Raw genomic sequence first — 22,806 nt, forward strand, 5'->3', positions numbered from 1 at the left:
CGTGTCTAGGTAAGGCTTATATAAGTAAACAACCCAAATTTCAAGTTTTTACGAATATTTTTAACCAAATTACCACAAAAAACTCCCAAAATTAAGATGTCTATAAATAGCTAAAAAATGGTTAAAATTTTCCAAACTTTAAACCATAAGGAACAAAATCAGAAATATAACAAAAAACATCTCTTGTCATTTTTCATTTGAAGCAATATTTCTGGGAGAAAACGTCGTCCGTAATTATTTAATATTATAAAATATTTAAATTATGAAATTGTACGTTTTTTTCTTCTTAAACCACTTTTATTTCGAGTACCTTTTCGAAAATCGAAAAATAACGTTTTTATAGCAACAAATCAAGAACATTACCTTTTAGAACAGATGGTACTTTTGAGCAATTTTAGAGGGAGAAAAAGTGTTTACAGAATAAAAAAGAAAAAGATAAAAGAATAAACATCATTGTAAAACTAATACATTCCTCGCTCCGTTCAGAATCTAAAAATAAATATTTACTGTATTAGTTATAAAGTATAAAAATTAGTTGTTGTATTCGTATGATTTAAATATTCTTATCAATAATTTTATATTATTTTATAATTTTGTTATATTGTCAGAAACAATTAAAAGTACAATTTATTTTTAATCAATTTATAGGCATAGATTTTCTATAAAAAACCATTAAAATTATTATGTAAATAATATTGTTTTAGCATTCTCAATCAACCTTCTTCAATGGAGGAAGCACTTGGTGAACACAACTCCCACCTGATCCATAGTTTCTTCGAATCCATTGGCATTGACAAAAAAATTTAAATATTAAGTCAAATCTATGTATACCCAATTCATTGTAAACAATACTGTATCACTTAAAAATTGTAAATATGAAACTTATAACCATAGCTTAATTATATTTATACATTAATACCTCACTAATATCTGTAACATACATAGGCTAATGACCTAGTTGTTGACGTCTTATTCTTAATAAAAAAAAAAAAAATTGTTTTAAACATATGACTTATAAAACAAAATAAACTAGTGACTAAACTAAAAACTAACGAAATTATATAATAAATAACTAATAAGTAGCTTATTAATAATATGATTTTTTTTTTGTTAATTAAAAGTACCATCGTTAGAAATCGCTAAATTATTAATTAAATGCAATAATTACTAATTTATATTATTAATGACTTCTAGAGGATTATAACAATAATACGTAATAACTAATAGGTATCTACAATAAACTGAGCATTGGAAAAATTAATATTTTTATCTTATTATTTTTCAATTTTCTTCACGAAAACCTAGCCTGATAACTTTCAATTTTCAAAATAATCGGTTAAGCTTCAATAAATATAGGACATGAAACCTTTTTTATTTTTTTTCATTTTGAACAACGAAATTGAACCCATACCGTGTACACAGAACATTCTAAGTCAAGCATAAAAAACAAACAACTATAAAAATACCACGAGTAAAATAAATGGTTTTTTAATCTTCTATAAAAAAAAATCTTAAAACTGTTTTATAAGCAGTAATAATACTTGCATTGGACTATAAGTGATAAGTGACATATTTAAAATATATTTTTAAGCTAATTTTCATAAATATTGCTATGCAAAAATAGAATAATATGGTATACTATGGATCCTAGTTGAGATCTATAAAAAAGGAGATCGAGTCAAGATTTTGGTGATTCTTTCGTTATTATTAATTTATATTATATTTAGTAACGATAGCGAAAAACTCTACTGTTATTGCATTTACCGATCGTATAATATGTATGAACTAATGGATTAAAAAAATTTCGATTTCAATTTATGTGACAAAATAGTAATATGTATATGTTATACATTGCGTACGTATCGAATATTTTTTCTCGATACATGTCTGTTTTTTTTTCATAAATACATTTATAAATTTGAATATAAAATATGCATTTGAATACAACGTAGGTATACAATGAAGAAATTTAAATTTATTTCATATTAATTTAAAAACTAATGTAAATATTTCAATTAAGAAGTTTATATTTATAAATATACTTCATTTATTTTATTTTAATTTATAAGCGATTAAAACACCCTATTGAATATGAAACATGATTTAGTACGTAAACTTAATGTTATATATTTGATTTTTAGTTATATAAAATAGTAGAGAAATCTTTCTGCTGTATGTGAGATTTTGAGTTATTGAGTTTATCTTTCATAGAAGATAGAACACTGTAATAATTTTCAAACTGTATATTATTATTATGTTAAATTTGAAGTCGATGATAAATAGGCTCGAAGAACGTTTTCTGAGCTATTCCCTGTGTGTTCGCTACTATTAACAAGAATAATTTATTATTAATTAGGTAATACCAATAATATTTGTAGTGATGTAAAGTTTCAGAAATTTTATATTCAAGGAATTTTAAAGATAAATTTACATGAGTTGTCTGAAATTTAAAAATTAAATTTCATATTTTTAATAAATTGGAATTGCAAAGAAAATCTGTGCATAATCCAACAATAATTTTTTTTAAGAGAGCATATTATTATGAAGTTAAATAGTTAATGTAATCCGTCTTAATCGTAAAAATGTATGACATATTTAATTATTCATACCTAATATATCTTTAAATTTGAATATGAAATAGGTATGAGGTGTCATAAAAGTTTTACCATTGAGTATAGATAAGTACTATCTTTACTATCTATACTCAATAGTTTTACTTACAAGAGTTATTAAAAAAAAAAATGACTTAAATTTTATTTAAAAAATATTGATTACGAGTGTCATACGTTTAAATTTTTACAAACTTATATTATTTACGCATAGTATAACAATTTTAATGGTTTTAGATAATGTAATTCAATGGGTATATTAATCGTAGAAACATACGATATTCCATTGTTACATAAATTATTTTCTACGCTCAATCAATTGTTGAATATATTTAGATTAATTTCAAGTTTAATAGGCATTTGAAATCGTTATTGGATTTAAATTTAATGCATATATATATATATATTACAATGGCCTACTCAATGACGAGTTAAACTTGACATCTAATAAGACTATACCTTAGAGTGTTTACCTAGGTACTTGTCCACTTGTTTTTAAAATTTAATTTAATTATGTCTTTATTTAATGTTTGTATAATTTTATCAAAATTGATAAAAACTTAACATTAATGTATAGACAAAAATGGAACACTATGTCGCTGAAATTTCAAAAAATGTTGAAATTATTTACTCGACGTCTTTGTAAAGTTTAAATGTAGTTATACCTGAATGTTTATTAGGGACAGTAGTTAAAAAAAAAAAAAAAAACGAAATAAGTCATTACTGAGACAAATTCCATGGGCTCTCAGGAATAATAAAACAAAATACCTATAATATTGTTAGTTTCAACTTTATATTATGCTAAATATGGTGATATTAAAATTAAATTATATAAATTAGAATCAAATTATAAGTTGATATTATTTTTTCAAGCAGGAAGTTAGTGCTTTAAATGTGTATATTGTATAATTGTTTTTACAAAGTTATATTTTATTACTTTAGAATTTACCACAGTACACGTTGAATCTGTTAAATATAAATCAGTAAAATAAACCCCATTATATTATTATGTACCTACCTAAATCTTTGTTCCATGTTATTTAGATTATATAAATATTCGCATGTTAAATAGTATTATATGCTGTGAAAAATAATATAAATTAAAAGTACGAGTTATAATCTCATGTCGCTTTTCACTTTTTCAGTGAAATCTCGAGAAATCTGAAGTGTTCATTATGTCTTGTTGTTTTATTGGGTATTACTTAAACAGTTTTGGTCGTAAAGACTTGAGCTAAAAGTTTATCTCATTACTTTTATGTCATATATAACAACTTTTCAGTGTCGTTAAAATGTAGACAAACATTGTATATTTATCTGTCTTATTCTATAATACTTACATTTGAGATTTTGATATATATATATATATATATATATATATATTTTTTTTAATAGTATTCGTTGCGAAAAAAAATGATAAACCCTGTTTAATTAATTAAAATATAAGTTAATACTATTCAAAAATTATAATTTGTTAAAATTTTTTTCAAAGTTTAGCATAGCGTGATATAATACAGATGGAAAGTAGAAATAAAATGTGGAAAACTAAGGTAATTTACATATTAGACCAATGAATTGTGGAAAGTTAAGAGTTGCACAATATGTTTGCAGGAAATTAAATTTATTTTGATAGTAGACACTCTGTGATCTTATTTTATAACAAATATTGCCTGTTAAAAATTGAAAATGAAAACAATTATCGTCATAAAAATATGCTTATTGCTGTGCCTTTAACTTAGGTTAATATCAATAATTTTTATAAATTTCCTATAGAAGCGTAGGTGTTTAAAAGAAAAAACTGCAATTTAATCATGATTTGGCATTTAATAGTTTTAATCGAAAAAAAAAATGAAAATGAAAATCCATCATTGCTATGATGACCTTATAGAATATAGGTTAACAATCATCATAAATAATTTTACTTAATTTAACAATTGACATGTTTATAATCGTTTAATAAATATAACTATTTTAGTTTTTTTTTTTTATTTAACATAAGAATAACAATAAAAATATTATTTTTGATAAATTTACGTAACGATCGATTGAATATGATAAACTGTTATAAAAATAAATGATACAACAAGCTATTGTGCTTATCCCTATTTCGTTCATGTTTTTATAATCTATCTTTATTCAAATTGTCTAGCGAGACTAATCATAGAGACGAGCGAATATACAATGTACTTCGTAAATCTGTGACACGGTCAGATTTATTCAACAATACAACCTATAATTATAGTAATATAATAATAATAATTTATTTTAATCGGTCCAGTACATTATTGCCCTACCCACTGATTGTAATTATACCACCAGCAGGATGTACGTAAAATAATTAAATTAATCGAAACAAATATATCGTGGGACAATATTATAGCTCGTAAATGCACACTTACCATTAATTTCTATAAATAAAAACATGTAAGTATAGTACAGTGAAAAATATAAGCAAAATTGTAACACATAATTTGTAAATAATAAATATAAATTACAGTATAATATATGTATAAAAATAGGGTAAGGTTAGGTTATTATTAAACGTATTCGTTTATACATATTCGTTTATACAAAAAAAAAAAAAAAAAGATATTGGTCAGTAATATAAATAATAAATAAGGTGGACACTATGAGTATTGCACATTTGACAAAAGTTTCACTTTTTATATTAATTTACATTTCTTTCTCGTGAAAGCATAAATATAACGGAACACAACATAATATAAGGTCTAAATATATGCGTAAAATGTATTTAAATGTTTGTGCGCAATATTATGCTATACAAATTATACAAAATGCCAAATGGGACGCTATAATGTATGCGAATTATTGTGATTATAAAAGATTTTATGCATTGTTTTTACTTGTTCCGAGACATGTAATCTCCAACTAGTAATTTATATTATACGCATAATTATATAAATAAATTAGGAATTATTTGAACACCAATACATCACGTAAATTATGCAGTTCATCGTTGAAAAACTAACAACACAATATTTTATGGATATGTATGTATACTTAGCCACTTATAGGTATAGTCGTGTTTCCCCCTTGTGGAAAACGTTACAATTGAATTCGAAAACAATAATAATATATTGACAGCACACTCTCTGTTGAGATATAATTTTAAGTTGAAACAATTTTTTTAACTGTGATCACGTATTTTTTCGTTAGTAAATTTATCATTAAGACCCGTTATTAAATTATACCCATAACGACCATCATCATATGCCACGCTCTTCACACCACAAAAAAAAAAAATGTAGGTATTATGAGCCTCTTAACGTCTTTTATCATATTATATTTATGACTTTCCATATAACTTCGTGTTTGTTTTGATAGCATAATGATTAAACGAATAGTATTACTATGGAAGGAAGGACAGATATTATGTACATAATATTACAATGTACGCACGCATTGTTGTTGAATTTTTCATAACGATTATGACACATTTCTTTATAATTTGTAAGACTTTAAAATTCTTAGTAATGGATAGTATAATATAATATCATTAACAACTAGCGTAATATGTAAATATAATAATTTATTGAACTTTTAAACAACGTTGTTCCATAACTTACAAAGTCCTAAATGTTTATGGATTTTTGTTACCATTACTAAGTTTTATATATGTGTATGAAATGTGAATAAATAAGTAAAAAAATATATACATATAAAGTTATTGTAAAAGTGTAATATATACGTTGATTCTATTATAATAGGTGCTTACCATTCTTGTGTGTTTGGAGCACGATACTGTATAGGAGCTACCGTTTTTGAAGGGTAATATATTTAATATGAATTTGGTTAATATTAAGACAGTGGATAGGACACGATTCCGTACGTTTTGTGCCCAAGATTTAGTGTAATGTTGCCAAATTTCCATAAGATTACGTAGATATTTGACTTTTATAGCGTTTTACGTACGTTATTGTGCGTATTCGTAACTACAGTCGCTTGTCGCCATTTAGTAAATTTGTCATTTATGTTAAGTTGTAAAATGCGGTGTGTTATGCAAATACAATTTTTAAGTAGTCAATATGGAAGTCATTAACGAAGTGAAGTTTATTTTTTCGGAAAATAGGTAAACCACTTGCATTACTTAATCGCTATAAATATCGGCTTATTTTACATATTTTTTTATACAACTTATACTTTTACATATTTTTTTAATTGACAAATTTTCATCAAATTTTTTTATTGACAATCAAATAAATAACAAATTGAAAATAAATATAATAAATAGCAACATTGTAAAATGAAATCGTACGGAATCATATTGTTTTTGAGGTAATTTTGACAATCCATTATTTGATCAAAATCGTACGGAATCGTGCTTTACCGAAGACAGTCGCAGGCAGACAACAAACGTAAACAGTACTTCCACATGGTTATTGAAAATAATTATTGAAAGCACTTCTCGATCTGCGTATGACCGTCCCGTAGTGTGTTGTCGCTAGTAGGAGGTCGCTGCATACTCTGAACACATACCCACTAGAAACTACTAAAAATAAATAAAAATCATAACAGTCTAGAAACACTGATAGCGACGACGACGACGTGTCAGCCAGCCGACCAATAATTTATGAATTTTTCTATAATTATTTCCATCATTGATGATTTCAAAAACTCTACCCAGTGCAGAATGATGTTACGAGCGATTATAATTTGTATCAAATTTATTTTGTTGTTGTTTTTTTTATTTATATGACCATATTTTTGTTTAATTTTACAATAATTGTATGATTCTATGGATTACCTACTCGAACTATTTTAAGTTTTATTATTTTTTATTTTGTAATTCAATTTGAAAAATTACATATCATCGAATAGTTACCTATTAATATCAATAGAATGAAAATCTATCAATCCTGCAAAACTCTAAGAAAAATCACTAAAACACCTTATTACGTTTCCATTCACACACTCCCATCACGACCACTCCATACCCTTTGTTGTAGACTTGCTAAAACACACTACAAAAGATTCCATAACTGCCTCTTAAACCACAGAAACCCACTCATGCATGATATATCTTCCTTGACTATCCCTGAAAATCCTCCCAAACGGCTAAAGCGCAAGTGGTGTAGAAACCTACTGGCTACTGACAATCTAATTCAATCTTAATATTCGTGTTATTTTTTTTTTTTATTGTAGTACCTTCACTGGGAGGCTTCGACGCTCTGATTATATTTATCTATTTGTATTATTTTCATTTTTATTTTTATTACTATCTATTACCTCAGTTGTTCTTATTGTTCTAAATTCGAATATTTTTTAATCAGAATTTTACGTGCCTAAAATAACTTCCTGGGGGTACCAGTAGCAGCTTCCTAAATGCCACGAAAAAAAGACCCACACAAGGCTACTTGCAAGTGTATACGTAATGTAATATAAATGCGTTAGGTTGGTACTGTTCGTGTTTCATCGTGGTTGATGTACGTCGTAGCGTATTATAAGTCGAATGCGAATGAAAAAAAAAAATAATAATTGGATTTAAATGTGCAAAAAAGGGAAGAAAATTTAAAATCGCGATGCTTATAAAAATGTTTTGTTTTATTCGTTAAATGCTAATTAATAGTGGTCGTATATCCATTGAAAAAATCCAATTAATCGAGGTCTAAACGTTATGTTTCACGCATTAGTACTTACCTACTTACCTCTTAAGAGCTGAGGTTTAAGTGTGCAGTCAATACGGAATTATGAGCAAAAAAAAAAATTATAATAATAAAAACCATAATATTATAATATAATAGTTTTTAATTTTTCTATTAACACTTATATTAGCTATTGCAGTTTACCGGCTAATACCTTTACACTACGGTGCTACATTTGTATGTACCCGCAGTGACTATAAAAAACCGCATCCATAGGTGTCTCCTATATTACGTGCGTACGTTTTTAGATAAGATTTTTTTTTTATATTTTATTAGTATCCGCCAGTAATCTGTACAACGTCGTGTGATTATATTATATGCACAGCTGGTATTATTCAAATCAAATAAATTGTCTGTTATCTGTTTATAACAATCGTCCTGAAAATAATCCTTGTTATGGCACTTTTAATATTTTATCATTATATTGTTATCTCTTATTAGGCGCTATTCTGCAGTGTATTTTTTTTTTTTTTAGTCAAACACAGTCGACGTTATTCGTGTATCTGTCGCCTTGGGAAACACTCGGTCTGTCTCCTTTAGACATAAATAAAATGATTTTACAAAAACTTAAAAATAATACTTAATTTTTATCGATGTTACTTTTATTACGTGAAATTACATTATGAAATGATAAACCAAAAAGGGAGTTATGATTATGATGATTAACAGTGCCTCAGACGAATACTTAATATCACTAAATAACATAAGATAAAACGTATTAGTTTCACTATTGTTAGTCACGTTATAATATTAACTGCTTATGAGATTTTACACAACTAATGACCGTATAGAATTCGCAATGCTATGTGATGTGGATTATCCCCTACGACTATAAACGAATGAAATCCGATCGTAGGTGACAACTATATAAGTGGTTTATTTGTATGTAATACCTAAATTATACCAATAATTACCAAATGTATATATGCGATTTTGTGTCCGACGCATAAATATATCTGAAAAACCGAATCTTTGATTTTACACAGTCTTTCTCTGACAATTTTTATTTTATCCATAACCATAATTGTATAATATTATAAATATTCTAAAAGGTTTCACTTTTTATTTTTTAATATTTTAAAACAGTAATTTACCACCTATTATACGTATTGACATGAATTGCGTTGACTTCAGTCATTTTTTTAAATAATAATTATACATTTTATACAATTGCCGTTTTCGGTCAAAATCTGTGCTGGGTGAGATATAAAAATAATACACAGACACTGAATGCAATATCGAATGTACAGTGAAATTTTAGATTTTATTTTAACAAAATTAACTATAATATGTTTACTCGGAATCGCGGAAAAAAAGTCCGAAGTAAAAAAGTCCTAGGAAAAAAGTCCGAGATAAAAAAGTCCGGTATAATATTATATTATCAAAAAAAATCAATGATAAAAATTATAATATATAACTAAATATAAAACAATCAAAATAATTAATCATACAAATAAAATATAATCATATATTAAAATTATTTCTTAATTAAATTAAGTATTAATTTTTTCTTTTACTTAATTATATGACGTACCTATATCGGACTTTTTAAACACGGACTTTTTACTCGGACTTTTTTACCTCGGACGTTTTGGTAGTCTACCGTTTACTCGTAATGGTCGCGGTGGTCGTCGTCAAGGACTTGGTGATACGTAAAACGTCACCGATTAAGCAAGTCGTCACCTTCGTCAAAGGTTTGTATCTACCTTACAGCCTGCTGCCTGTCTCCGACTTCACCTCTCCCTTGATCGGGTAAGTTGGGAGAGTCGACAGAATCACGCTGTTTGTGTCCCAATGAGACGATTGACGAGCGTCAGCTGTCCGATGAAGTAATAGTTTTTTGTATTTGTGACTGCTGCGGATAGCGTCACTAATTTGTTATTATTACCTTAATTGAAAAAACTACCCAAAATACGTTTTTAATATATACTCGGGTAGAACACGATTGCGTACGTTTGGCCTTTTTGGCAACACGATTGCGTATGTTTGTAGATGGGTTAAAAGTACCTTTCAGAAAAAAAAAAATAAACACGATTGCGTATGAAATTGTATGCAACGTTATCAAATTTACCATATTTCATCATACCTATATAAAATAAATAATAATATAATAAATATCGAATACATTTACAGTTCTATAATAATACATAAAAAAAAATAATAATAAAATAATAAATAAAATGAGATTAACTTAATAATATAAAGAAATTAATAAATAAATAAATTGTCAATTATTATTTTAATAAAATTATCGTAAATAAATAAATAAATAAATAAAAAAATATGTGAAAAAAGGACGTTGCATCAACGTAATCGTTCTATTTACTTAATCTATACATTTACAACTTACTTGATAATTCGATTGACAAAAAAATATAATTTCATTAAAAAAGACCGATTTTAATTCAGAAACAGTTAAAAATCCAAGCAAGTCTCAAAAATCCAACAAAAAAAAAGCACTAAAAATTAAAAAAATCATTTTTATTTCGTTCATAAACAGTCCAACGTTAATAATGTCTTTTCTATTTTTTTATTACAATATTATCTAAATTAAAAAAGAAAAAACAAGTACCTAAAATGTTATTTTACAATATTAATTAATATAAAATAAGTATTTTTACTAAAATTTCAAAAATTACAAATAAATTTCAACGGGCCCGCCGGCCCTTAAAGTATTCGGGCCCTTGTACTCAAGGTCCATCAGACCCCCTTGTGGGGGCTCTGTATATCGATATGAAAATTGGCAACAACGCTTAAAACTTCGTACGCAATCATGTAGTTAAAAAATAGGTAAAATCGTACGCAATCGTGTTGCTTAAAAAGGTAATGCCAATAACGAACGTACGCAATCGTGTTTTACCCATATACTCAAAGACCTTCTTCTAAGCACTATCACTAAAAAAAAAAAAGGGGGGGGTAAGTCGTGGATGTCGCTCTGCTGTACAGTAAGTTACCATTGGGTTACTGTAATGGATGGAATTAAATTTGAATCCAATGATATTATATCATTGTATACGAAAAACGATTCTGAGAGAAGACGGTTTATCTGTCTAGGATATATTATAGATTATTAAAAATTTTCAAATCTTAGATTTAAAAAGAAATTTTTTTATGAATTTCTAGTTTAAAATAAATTGCAAATTTTCGTGATTTTCGTGATTTTTACATAATATGTTGTCAAAATTCAAACTTTGAATGCTTGTAAAAATAAAATTAAGACCACGCATTTCTTTTATTTTTCAATTGCTATTGTAAAAATATGATAGGAGCCATGTATTAAATTTTCAAATCTTAGATATAAAATGAAAATTGTTTATGAATTTCTAGCTTAAAATAATTTACGAATTTTCATGATTTTTACGTGTTGTCAAAATTCAAAATTTGAATGCTTGTAAATAAAAATTGTGACTATGAATTTATGTTATTTTTCAACTGCTATTGTAACAATATGTTAAGAGCCTTGTAATAATTTTTCAAGCTTTTCAAACTAACAAATACATTTTTATCGATATATAATTTTTTAAAAACTAATAATATTCGAAAATTTCAAATGCCTATGAATAGTTCAACTTAAGTCGAAATTATATAATTATTCGGTGAAAATTTCATGTATCTATGGTCATTTGTTTTAAAGTTACATAAAAAACCAAAATCGATTTTGTCGAAAAATAAGTGTTCGTAAAATTTCCCGTTTTTCGCTTAATTTTTAGTTTGTTTTTCTCGATTATTTAGAAAATTATTAAGAATTTTTCACTATTGACCCCCCAAAGTACCAACTAGATTCACTTTCTGATCGAACGAGGTACTGAAGTTAAAAATCGAAGTACTTTTACCGCCCAAAAACGTTATGACAGACACAAAAAAAAACACACATCACGATAAAATCATCGCTCCGCTCAGAATTTAAAATGATGTCCATATCGCAATGACATAGCAATCAATATACATAATGAATAATGTTCAAGATTTAAAAGCGCAAAGCGTAAATGTTTTTTTTCGTTTTATTTTTATTTGTGTGTTATGGATAATGGTTCTTACTGAACATGTTATGTTAAGTTAATTTATTGTTTATTAGGTATAATACAAGTCAATCATATACTCACCGAATGCCGAATATACCTAAAATATCAGATCAAACTCCGATTTGCCGGAATAATTAATTGAAATACTCTACAATCATCCTCTGCCTCTGCATTCAAGATTCAATATCATCAAATACATAAAAGCCATAAAATGCCAAACCAAGATGTAAAAAATATTCAGTAGGATAACTAGAATAAGAAACTATACACACGTAAATAAACCTTTTTATCAATCAAATGGTTCATGTTACCGAAGGTGTTTACAATAATAAAACTAATATATATATATATATATATAGTTTAAGTATTAAAATATCAATAAAATAAATTAAGTAATTTAATTTTTATTAAGTTTATAAAGAATTATAATATTGTGTAGTAACTTTTAATATTATGAATAGTAAATACTATGTAAGTACCTAAACTTAAGGGTACTATAAAAATATTAGGTCTACCATAGGAAAATAAATTTTAATAATTTTTGTCGTAATTTTTATTATTTTATGATACTAATTTTATTATATTATTAATGAGACTAGACCACATTAAAAAAAAATATTATTATCAGAAAATAGATTGGTAATTAGTATAACGCGGTATTATATTTGAATGGCTTGTGGCTGGGACTGGATTTTACATTAGTAAATATGTATTTTGGGAGAAAAAAAAAACAATAAGTACTTAAAAATCCTTCAAATTAAGGTACACGTTCTGCGTATTGTACACACAGGTATCCATAACGCGTCATTATTAATTTGACAGGAAATGGAACCGGAAGTCATTGTTTTTCTTACTTAATTTTTTTTTTTCACTTTGTGTAATCTATATTTTATTTTATTATTATTTTAACAACTAGTTAACATTGGATAATTAATACACCATGATTAAATAAATAATATTACATTTAACATAATAATATCTATGAGTACAACACATAATATTAATTATGGTTAGTTTGTATAATATATGATGTATATGCGCCTATTGTCATGAATACCATCGTGGTTGGTTGAAAATTTTATGAAGTTATTGCAAGGTGTCAAAAGCTTACTAATTTTGTGCTAATAAGGAAACAATCGAACAGAAATCTATGTATAAAATATGTGAACATCGTTTTCAGACGCATAAGTTTCATGTTTTCTTTTTTTAAGTTTTAATCACGTCTAATATCGGATTTTCTTTAAAGTTAATAATTTCATATCATAATATATTAATGTCCAATGCCATCTTACGTGGAAAAAAATGAATTGTGATTATGTTTAGGCTAATGTATGATAAATATATTTTATTTTTTTTCTGAGCGGAGCGATAATTGAGTACGTATTGATTTCCCAATGGTCCAGTGTTCTTTTTTTGTACATGTCTATTGTGTATACAATTTATAGGAGAGAAATTATTTTGGTTTTCAACTTCAATATATTTTTTGGTAGGAAATAAGTGAATCTAGTTAGTAGGTACCTACTTTAGGATGTTAAAATAAAAAATGCCCAGTATTTTTTGAAACCTATAACTTGGGAAAAACGGGATTTTTTCTTCACAAAACCATATAATATGTTTGTAATAGCATTTTACGTAAATTATCTTTATATTTTGCGTACACAATGACATTTTCAAAACATTTATGTTAATTTATGCTGTGTGTCCTGTATGTTACTCCTAAAACGTAGAAGTACAAAAATGAAAAATCAATTTATGTCTTATTATGAAGCTGTGTGTATGGCACTATACTTTACTAAAATAATTCAAGAAAATTATTAAAAATCAATATAATATAACATAAACTATTATTATAAATAGTAAATTCTTTATACATTTAAAACATTATTCTTTTTACTTATCAGATCTCATCTTGAGTTTGGCTCTGTATAGTCTGGTCTCCAAGTTATTCTTCATATAAATAGACGATTGAAAAATCATTTTTAAAACTTATATGTTATAAATTGAATATACCTATTATAACCAGTTTGCAAAACTCGGTTTTCGGATTTACAAATTGTAAACTAAGAAGGAATGTTGCAGATATTATGTTGTTATTTGATTTACTAAACGGTCTTATTGATTCCCCGGGATTGCTATCTATAATTGGTTTTAAAACACCAAATCGCTATTTAAGAAAATCGAATTTGTTTCATGTACCTACCATTTTATAAAAACAACTACAGTTCCACATCTTTTTTCCCCACAGCTCTCTCATTATGTAATGTTATAGCCGATCGCATAGATTTCTTTTTTATGTCACAGGCGTGATTTATTCAAACAAAATGTATACTAAGGTTTAAATCTAACAATAAATTAAATACCATATTTATTATTATTATTAAGATTAAGTTCAATATTAAAGTTGAAATGTGTTATTATCTGTTAACCAAATTGTACAGTATTAAATGTTATAAATTAATTCAACTCATAAAATATTTATTAATTATTATTCACTATTATTATACTATTTTATTTTATTGTATTCATATTATATTATTATTATTATTATCCTGATTATTGTTAGCTCTTAAATTGTGATACTGAAACTTTATACATCTGTACTTCCTACCTGTTTATTATGTATAAATAAATAAATAACATAAGAATTACTATAAAAATAAAATACAACTTTTTCGTCCCAATCAAAGAAACATACATTTTTATTGGAAACCAAATAAATTGATAAAATCATTTTTATGAAACATAAACAAAGCTTAGAATCGAAAGAAACCGTTTGTATATTATTATTCTGTATCATCAAAAAGTTTCGATATCGCCATACAAATATTTACACAAAAATTGATTGAGAACTAAAAATGTAGTAGGTTTGTAGGTATAATGTTCGTTCCTATAAGGCTTGTCAATAACACTCAACAATGCACATCCAAATATCCGGAAACGTGTTCGTACTTATAAAAACAAGGAAGCTTAATTTTAAACCTACCTGTTTTTAATTAAACAGTCCGTAGCATATTAAATACAGGTAGTTGGTTGGAGATTGGAGTTAAAAGAATGAAAGCATTCAAAGCAGATCCCATTATTAATAATACATATATAAATACCTACCAAAATCATCATTCGTAACGAGCATGAAAAACTTCTAACTTTCCGTAGTTTATGATAAAGAATTACTCATAATAATTAGCTTACGCAAGTATAATATAAATTATACACATAAACTGACATTGTTTTATCTAATTATAATGAAATTATATTATTGGTATTCATTAATTTAATTAGTATTTTAGAAAACGAATTACCTTAGTTACTCGAAATTTCCACAAAATGCTTATGTTATTATTTATTATTTATAATACAATTGTTGACTGTCGTTTAGATTTGATTAATATTTATAATTTGACTAATATTTATAAACTAATAGGTTGCTAACACTAATAATAATAAATCAACAAATTTGGGCTGATAATAATATCAAATGGACTATATTATAATATTTCCTCACACGACATAACAATAGAACATGAATTGAATACATTTATTATAAATAATAATAATAATAATAATAAGCACATATGCACATAGGGGTGTATAGGCGCCCACCTACTAAATAATATGAATATTGGACCAATCACTTACTCCGAAAATAATAATAATAAAATAATAAGACCGTAATTTTATTATAATGATACGATAAACATCACAAAGGCCATAATAGAAAAATATTGATATAATGCCAATACAACATATCTATACGCAAATACTAATGGGATAATATGGAATATAGATAAAAACTGAGTATCAAGTATTATGATACTGCGTCCCGGTTATTGTAGACCGCTCGACTGCATATGGCTTCATATAAATGTATAACGAAGACCACCCCAATGTCTGCTCGTCTTCGTTCAGGTCCCGCGACCCACACGCTGATGGCTGTCCGAACTCCGAATGTCCGACGTCCTTTTGGTAACCGATTGGATCGCACCCGTGCACGACCACTATTGACTCACTCGTCACTACTCTTTACGTGCACGCGGGTGCACGTTTATTAATGCTCGTTGCACCTATTACCTACGGAATGAAAACCACATGCCACCAACGACAACTAAATCGAACTTGTGCGGCAATGCGGCGCGTAAATATATTATGTATACATACACCGCGACAACAACAACGGGTGGGCACAATTTAGGTAGTAGATACGATGACAGATTCGACAGATGACGACTGAATACTACTAAGATATGTGACGTATAAGTGATAGACCTTTGTTCCGGCGGTGGGAGCTGGTTCTGTACGGTACAGGAGCGGCCGGGGAGTGGGATTCTTTTCTAGAAGATTCTGTGCTCTATCGGCGGAGATCTATGACCAAATAACTATTGTCACCGCTAGAGTCGGTACCGAACAACAATTTTCAACACATTTGATTCTTTTAGAGTTATTTATCACACATGTGATTTTTTTAAAATTTATAATATTTATTATTAAATAATTTGAAAATAATTAGAGTTTTTTTTTATAAGTTTTTTATATACCAACTAAAAAAATCAAAAGTACAGATAGTTGCAATAATATTCTATAAGAATTTTAATTTCAAATTCTGATAAAACTATAGTCACATTTTCAAATGAATAGGTAGTTAAAAATGTAGAAATTCTCCAATTTTTGTAACTAATAAGGCTTGTAAATTTAATACAAAGTTCAAAATAAGTTATTAAAATTGTTTTTGATTTTAAAGTAGGCTCATAGTATCACGATTCTTGATGCCTTAACAAAAAAAAATAATAACCTTTATAGTCTAATAGTATACACAAAGTAGCAATAATAAATAAATAATAACACAATATGTTATTTTAATTTTATAGTCTAATACCACGACTGTTGGTGAGTTATTTTTAAAATAATAAACGATTCATTGAGTAGTGGTTTTTAACAACTTATAATTTCTACGTCAAAAACGTTGGACGAAAGTACACACTTAAAACTGTCTTAAGCTTGAATAATTATGGAAAACTATATTTATTTTACTACAGTGATGGTATCTTATGTTTATTTTGATAAATATTTTAGAATTCCACCTACGGAGACCTGAAGTTCAAACTCAAGGTTATTGTGATCTAACTTTAAAGACTTGAACATACTTAAGAAATGTAAAATTATTTCATTTCGTGGAATTTAAATACTGAATATAATGATTGATAAATTATGTAAGTATGAAATGATATATGGCCCGGTTATAGGGGTAATGAAGTGTAATTTAAGTTCCGCTTAGAGATATTTTTATCTTATTTCCGGGGCATTCGAATAAAAGCTCGGTATACTATGATCGGAAGATAGATACTCCTTTACCAGTTTTCGTGTTTTTGGATAAAAATAAATAAATCAGAATGTTTTTGGTTTTTATGAAATCGAGTAACACACACATAGACTGAGTTTGAAGGAAATTAAAAAATAATATCATCGGAATGTCGAACGTTCTTATTTATCCGCATGGTGGTTGACAGAAAATACAACATTTGTGTTCAAGATTATCTGGTTGAGTTGTTTTCAAGTACTTATAAGTTAGAGCGCACTTAGATTATGTAACGTGTAACTCTGTAGTGTGCGGTAAGACTATACTGTCCCACGATTAAGTCCCAAAGTCAGCATTGATCCTTTAGCATTGCAAAACTTTTTTTTTAGGATTATATTATCGATGTTAAATATTATCATTCAATTTAAAAATAAATATACGATGTGTCTTAGGATAGCTGTTAAAACTTTTCAAATGATATCTAATAATGTTAAAGTTCTGTTACGGACCCTGAAATCGGAATAAAAAAAAACAATATTTATAAAGAAAAAAATATTAATTACGATAATAATGTAAATTAATAATAACAATTATAGTTCAGCCATTTGCAAAACAAACACACAATATTATGATACAGCTACCAGAGTTTGACACTCATTCCTAATTATCTTAAAATAATAATATGTCCATTTAGACCTTTTTAGTGCACCGCCTTCGGGGCCACCAAAAGGCAGAGCACTCGAATGGAAATTCGATATCGGCCGCTTAGCATAGTCATATTATAGCCACCACTCTAATAAGAGACTATAATACAACATAAAAAGGGGTCCACTGGAGGAACTCGTTAACTTAGCACTTTTCAAAAATGTCAACGGGTGTTATATGGTGCCTATGCGGTCAGTCTGTAAAGCCTAGGTCGTAAAACTGTCTGCAATAATGTTTGGAAACATTGTAAAATATTATATATTTTTAAAACTATTGTCAGAAGTGCGATAATTAAATATATCTGACATATTTTGTATGTTGAGACTTACATCAAGTATTCATATTTTTTTCGTAAAATCCATACTAAGGGCAGGCAGGTATACCTACAGTTGCGTACGCAGGATTTTAGTTCAGTTAGGGTTTTATCTGAGTAAATAATTTATGTAATAATTAACAATTTAAATAGTTTGCTTAACAGTTTTTATAATTAGTTATAATAGATTATAATTAATAATAAATTAACAATTTAATTTATATTTATTAAAAGTTACCGAAAATTTATCGACTGTGTATTGAAATGGGGTAAATCAAATTTGTTTTATAAAATGAAAACATTTTAAGGGGGGGGGGGGGTCAAAACCCTAGAACTTTATCTCTGCGTACGTCACTGTTGGTATAAGAAACGTAATTTCGTGTCAGATCCTCAGATCCGTGACAGCAGTACACTCTTGAGTATAATTGTAATATTATTTTGCGTTGTGCAATGTGCTGAATCTTACACGATTCCCGACAGTCATATCATTTAATTTTAAACATACTTAAATGTAAATACACCACGAGGATTCTCGTTTTCTGTAATTTTCTATTTTGATAATATGCATATTCTACGATTTTTGACCTGAAAATCACGAAATTGCGTGACGGTGTCATATAAACGAAGACAAAAAAATTGAAATTATATTGAACGAAAAATACCTTCATTAAATCATTTTTCATCAGAAAAAAAATTCCAGAACGTGGTTAAATCTACAGTGTATACAATAATAATATAGTATTTTTCAGTAGAAATATTTCACAAAAACGTGAAACATTGAATTAATTTTAATACAAGTATTAATTATAATCATTTATATTTATATACAACTACTCACTAGTTAGTAATTGTTTTCCCTAATATTATGATATTGTGAAGTTAAGTTATGAAAATTGTACGTAAAACAAAAAATATATAAAAAAATAAAATGTTACAAATTCATTTGAAATGGTTCGTAAATATATTTCAAGAAATGATCCACAATTATAATTTTATGACATTTTCATACACTAGTACCTACCTGTCTTCAAAACAATACTATATGTTTGTGAGCAGAGAACCCGGAAATAGGTTTTACAGTACCTATTTATATACTCAGTGTCGGTCTTATTGGGCCCGATGTGATTAAAAATTTGTCCAAAATATCTAAGGTCAAAATGCTACCATTTGCGAGTGTGTCGATTGCATTTGCCTTGAGCCGGCCCTGCCTATATACCTAAAACATAGTATATAATCACTATAGTAAACATCACTTCCTTCGTAAATAAATTAAATATTTATTTTATTTTTAAGAAGTATTATACCTACGTCATATTATATTATATTATTATAATGAACTTGCGAGCTTTGGTGCATTATTTCGTGATTTTTTGTTTTAGTTGCAGGTGTTATGAAAATCACTCGTGGCCATAATTGATGCTGCTGCTGCTACTGCTACAACTGAAGTTAAAAAAAAAAAGATTCGCGTATGTCTTTTGACAAAAGCCGCGGCACATACTTCTCGGCAGCGACACCGATCGGATTATCGGGTTGACAAACACAAAAGGAACGTCAAATCCGACTAGCTCAGCTGCATCGGCATTGAATCGTATAGATGATCGATGGGCGGGTGGGGAGAGGGGGTATTATCGTGTGAACACCATTACGGTGCTTGCGATAACGGCCGTTTTAGAGCAGAGGAAGAAGCCGCCGGCTTGCTCGTGGTTTTTTTTTACTTTTTACGAATGCGAGTACCTACCCATATGAGCGTATTAGTTCTACAACAACAATACAATAATACTATTATTATATTATTTTCTGTATTTTTTTTTCTCAAATTTATTGTAAAGTGTTCCCGATAAGGTAATCTAACTTATTGATATGCGTACGAACTTTATTGCAATTATAGATCTAAGCTTATTGTCGATAGAATTTTAAAATGCGCTTAAACGAGCCACGACCTTTTCTTAAATAGGTACACTCGTATATGGTCCATCGAAGATTTAATGATCAATATTTACACAGACGGTCATAAAGTAAGTCGTCTCATTTACTACCTAAAGAGAAGGTAGAAATATTTATTTCAGCATTACGACATATATATCAAATGTAAAAATATACAGAATTGTCAATTCGATTTTACTGGAAATCTTTAATACTCTAATTTGAATTAATTATAATAAAAATTCAATTTAAAAAAAGAAAACACGATATTACTAATTTCATTAAATCGCATACGACGTTGCATGTCGTAGGTGTTGCTGTATCTCAGTATCTAATGCTCTATAATCTAATAACCTAAACGCAAAAAATAATTCATATACTAAATCACACACCATTATATTATTATTTTCTTTGTTTAACAAAAATTTACCCTTCACGACATAGGCCATGGCCCATGAGTTATAATTTTGATATTATATTATTGTTATAGTTCTAACTGACCATTCTAAGGTTCAAAATTTGCAATGTTTTTCAGGTCTTGTTTGACATAATATTCAGGCATAGGAAAACAATGTATCAAGAACCTATATATATTTTGAATAGGTAAAACGTTATAATATTTACATTTTCTTTTCCGTAGGATTTTATTAATATTATATTAATTTAATGTATAAATATGATTGAATGATATGACCAAAATTGTACACATCACAACGGTAATATATTTGTTAATTCAATTAAATGTAAAATTTCCTATACCGTTTAATGTACTATTGTTGTAAAAATGTAACTTTTGTCCTAAAAATGATCACATAATATTGTCATTGCAGACCAGACGTTTCATCTGTATTATGTTCAGCTGTATTGATGACGTGATAATAAGTCGTGTTTTACATTATTGTGTTACTTAATATTTCTACTCCCGTTAGGCACCCACCTATAGTTGAATAATATTATATTAGAACATGAAATTTGTTTAACTTACAATGGATTCCGTGTGCACAAAAAAGGTATTTAATCAAGGTTTGCGATTAAATTTTAATGCATTTTTTTTAACGACAAATTGAATAGCGCGAAATACAGTTTACATGTACAATGCACATTGTACACAGTATTTAATAAAATATTAGTTACATTATGTTGTCAAGAAGCTCAGTGAATTAATTATTATTCAATTTCGTTATAATTCGTGACACATACCTATTCAGTATTCAAGATGACAGTTAGTGGTGGCGTTATGTTCTATCCTATAGATTGATATGCCAAATATGATTATATAATAAACGAGAAAAGCAACTATGTGGCATGTAGGACGTAGGTATTAGTTATGTTTTGGAAATTTGAAAACATCACACAGCAACAGTACGACATTTGCTCCTATAACAGGTTATTTACTACCGTTATTTTTTTAGTGAATTTAATTATTAAGAATAATCCAATATATTTGTTTATGTTTCATAGTATCATTGATTAGCTATAATATTATGTATTACAACTGACTCGATGTGTTGATAAATAAATACCACAAAACCTGAAACTAATATAGTTCTATATCTATTATTATATAGAAATTAAAATTCTATTTTCAGCAGTATCGACCATTTAGAAAAGACGAATAATTTATGTAGATTTAATTTTTCGAGTATCTGCAGCTAATTATAAAAGAACAATAATAGGTTATCAGTAATATAATAGTTTTTTTTTTTTTATTGATCGTTTACAACTTCGGCGGCAAAGGCCATTAGTTATTTTATTTTTTACATTACGTTTGCTTACATGTTTAGATTTGGTTATAAATATTGGTTTGCTTGAGGAAGTTAATTAAATTATAATAGTTTATAATTGTTAATATTACAATGTATGTATGAACAAAAGTTTTGTGATCGAATAGTAATAAAAAAAATATTCACAAAATGTGTGGTAATTGTTTTTTGTACTTTTATTATTACTCTTTATACTGCATCATGAGATAGATTTTTAATACGTATTAAATATATAACATAATATTCTTATTTATAGTTATTTTACTGTATAATAAATCATTTCTACCGTAACAGCAGAGACTTATTTGCTTTCTTCTCTTACGATGTGACACCGCGGAATTACTATATTAGTGGGCTTATAAATTATATACAAATTACTAATTAGTACCATATTAATCGTTTTAATTAATGTGTCAATTAAATCGACATATTTAAGTGGCCATTTATGTACCTACAATATATTAATGACGTCTACGAGGTGTACGTATTATATACATTATATACACATAAATGGTCGTTTA

General features: G+C 27.2%; 1 long non-coding RNA gene across 1 annotated transcript; it reads right to left on the reverse strand.

Moving 5' to 3' along the window:
- Positions 1–6,791: 6,791 nt before the first annotated feature.
- On the reverse strand, positions 6,792–8,442 carry LOC149058854 (uncharacterized). Its single transcript, XR_016190517.1, has 2 exons — positions 8,265–8,442; positions 6,792–7,116 (listed from the first exon to the last, which is right to left on the reverse strand). It is a non-coding gene; the product is annotated as an uncharacterized LOC149058854 (long non-coding RNA).
- Between the last annotated feature and the right edge of the window lie 14,364 nt (positions 8,443–22,806).

Source organism: Diuraphis noxia, unplaced genomic scaffold, assembly GCF_037042655.1.
Source record: "Diuraphis noxia isolate RWA-SAM2 unplaced genomic scaffold, SU_Dnox_SAM2 contig0002, whole genome shotgun sequence".
NCBI classification, from domain to species: domain Eukaryota; kingdom Metazoa; phylum Arthropoda; class Insecta; order Hemiptera; family Aphididae; genus Diuraphis; species Diuraphis noxia.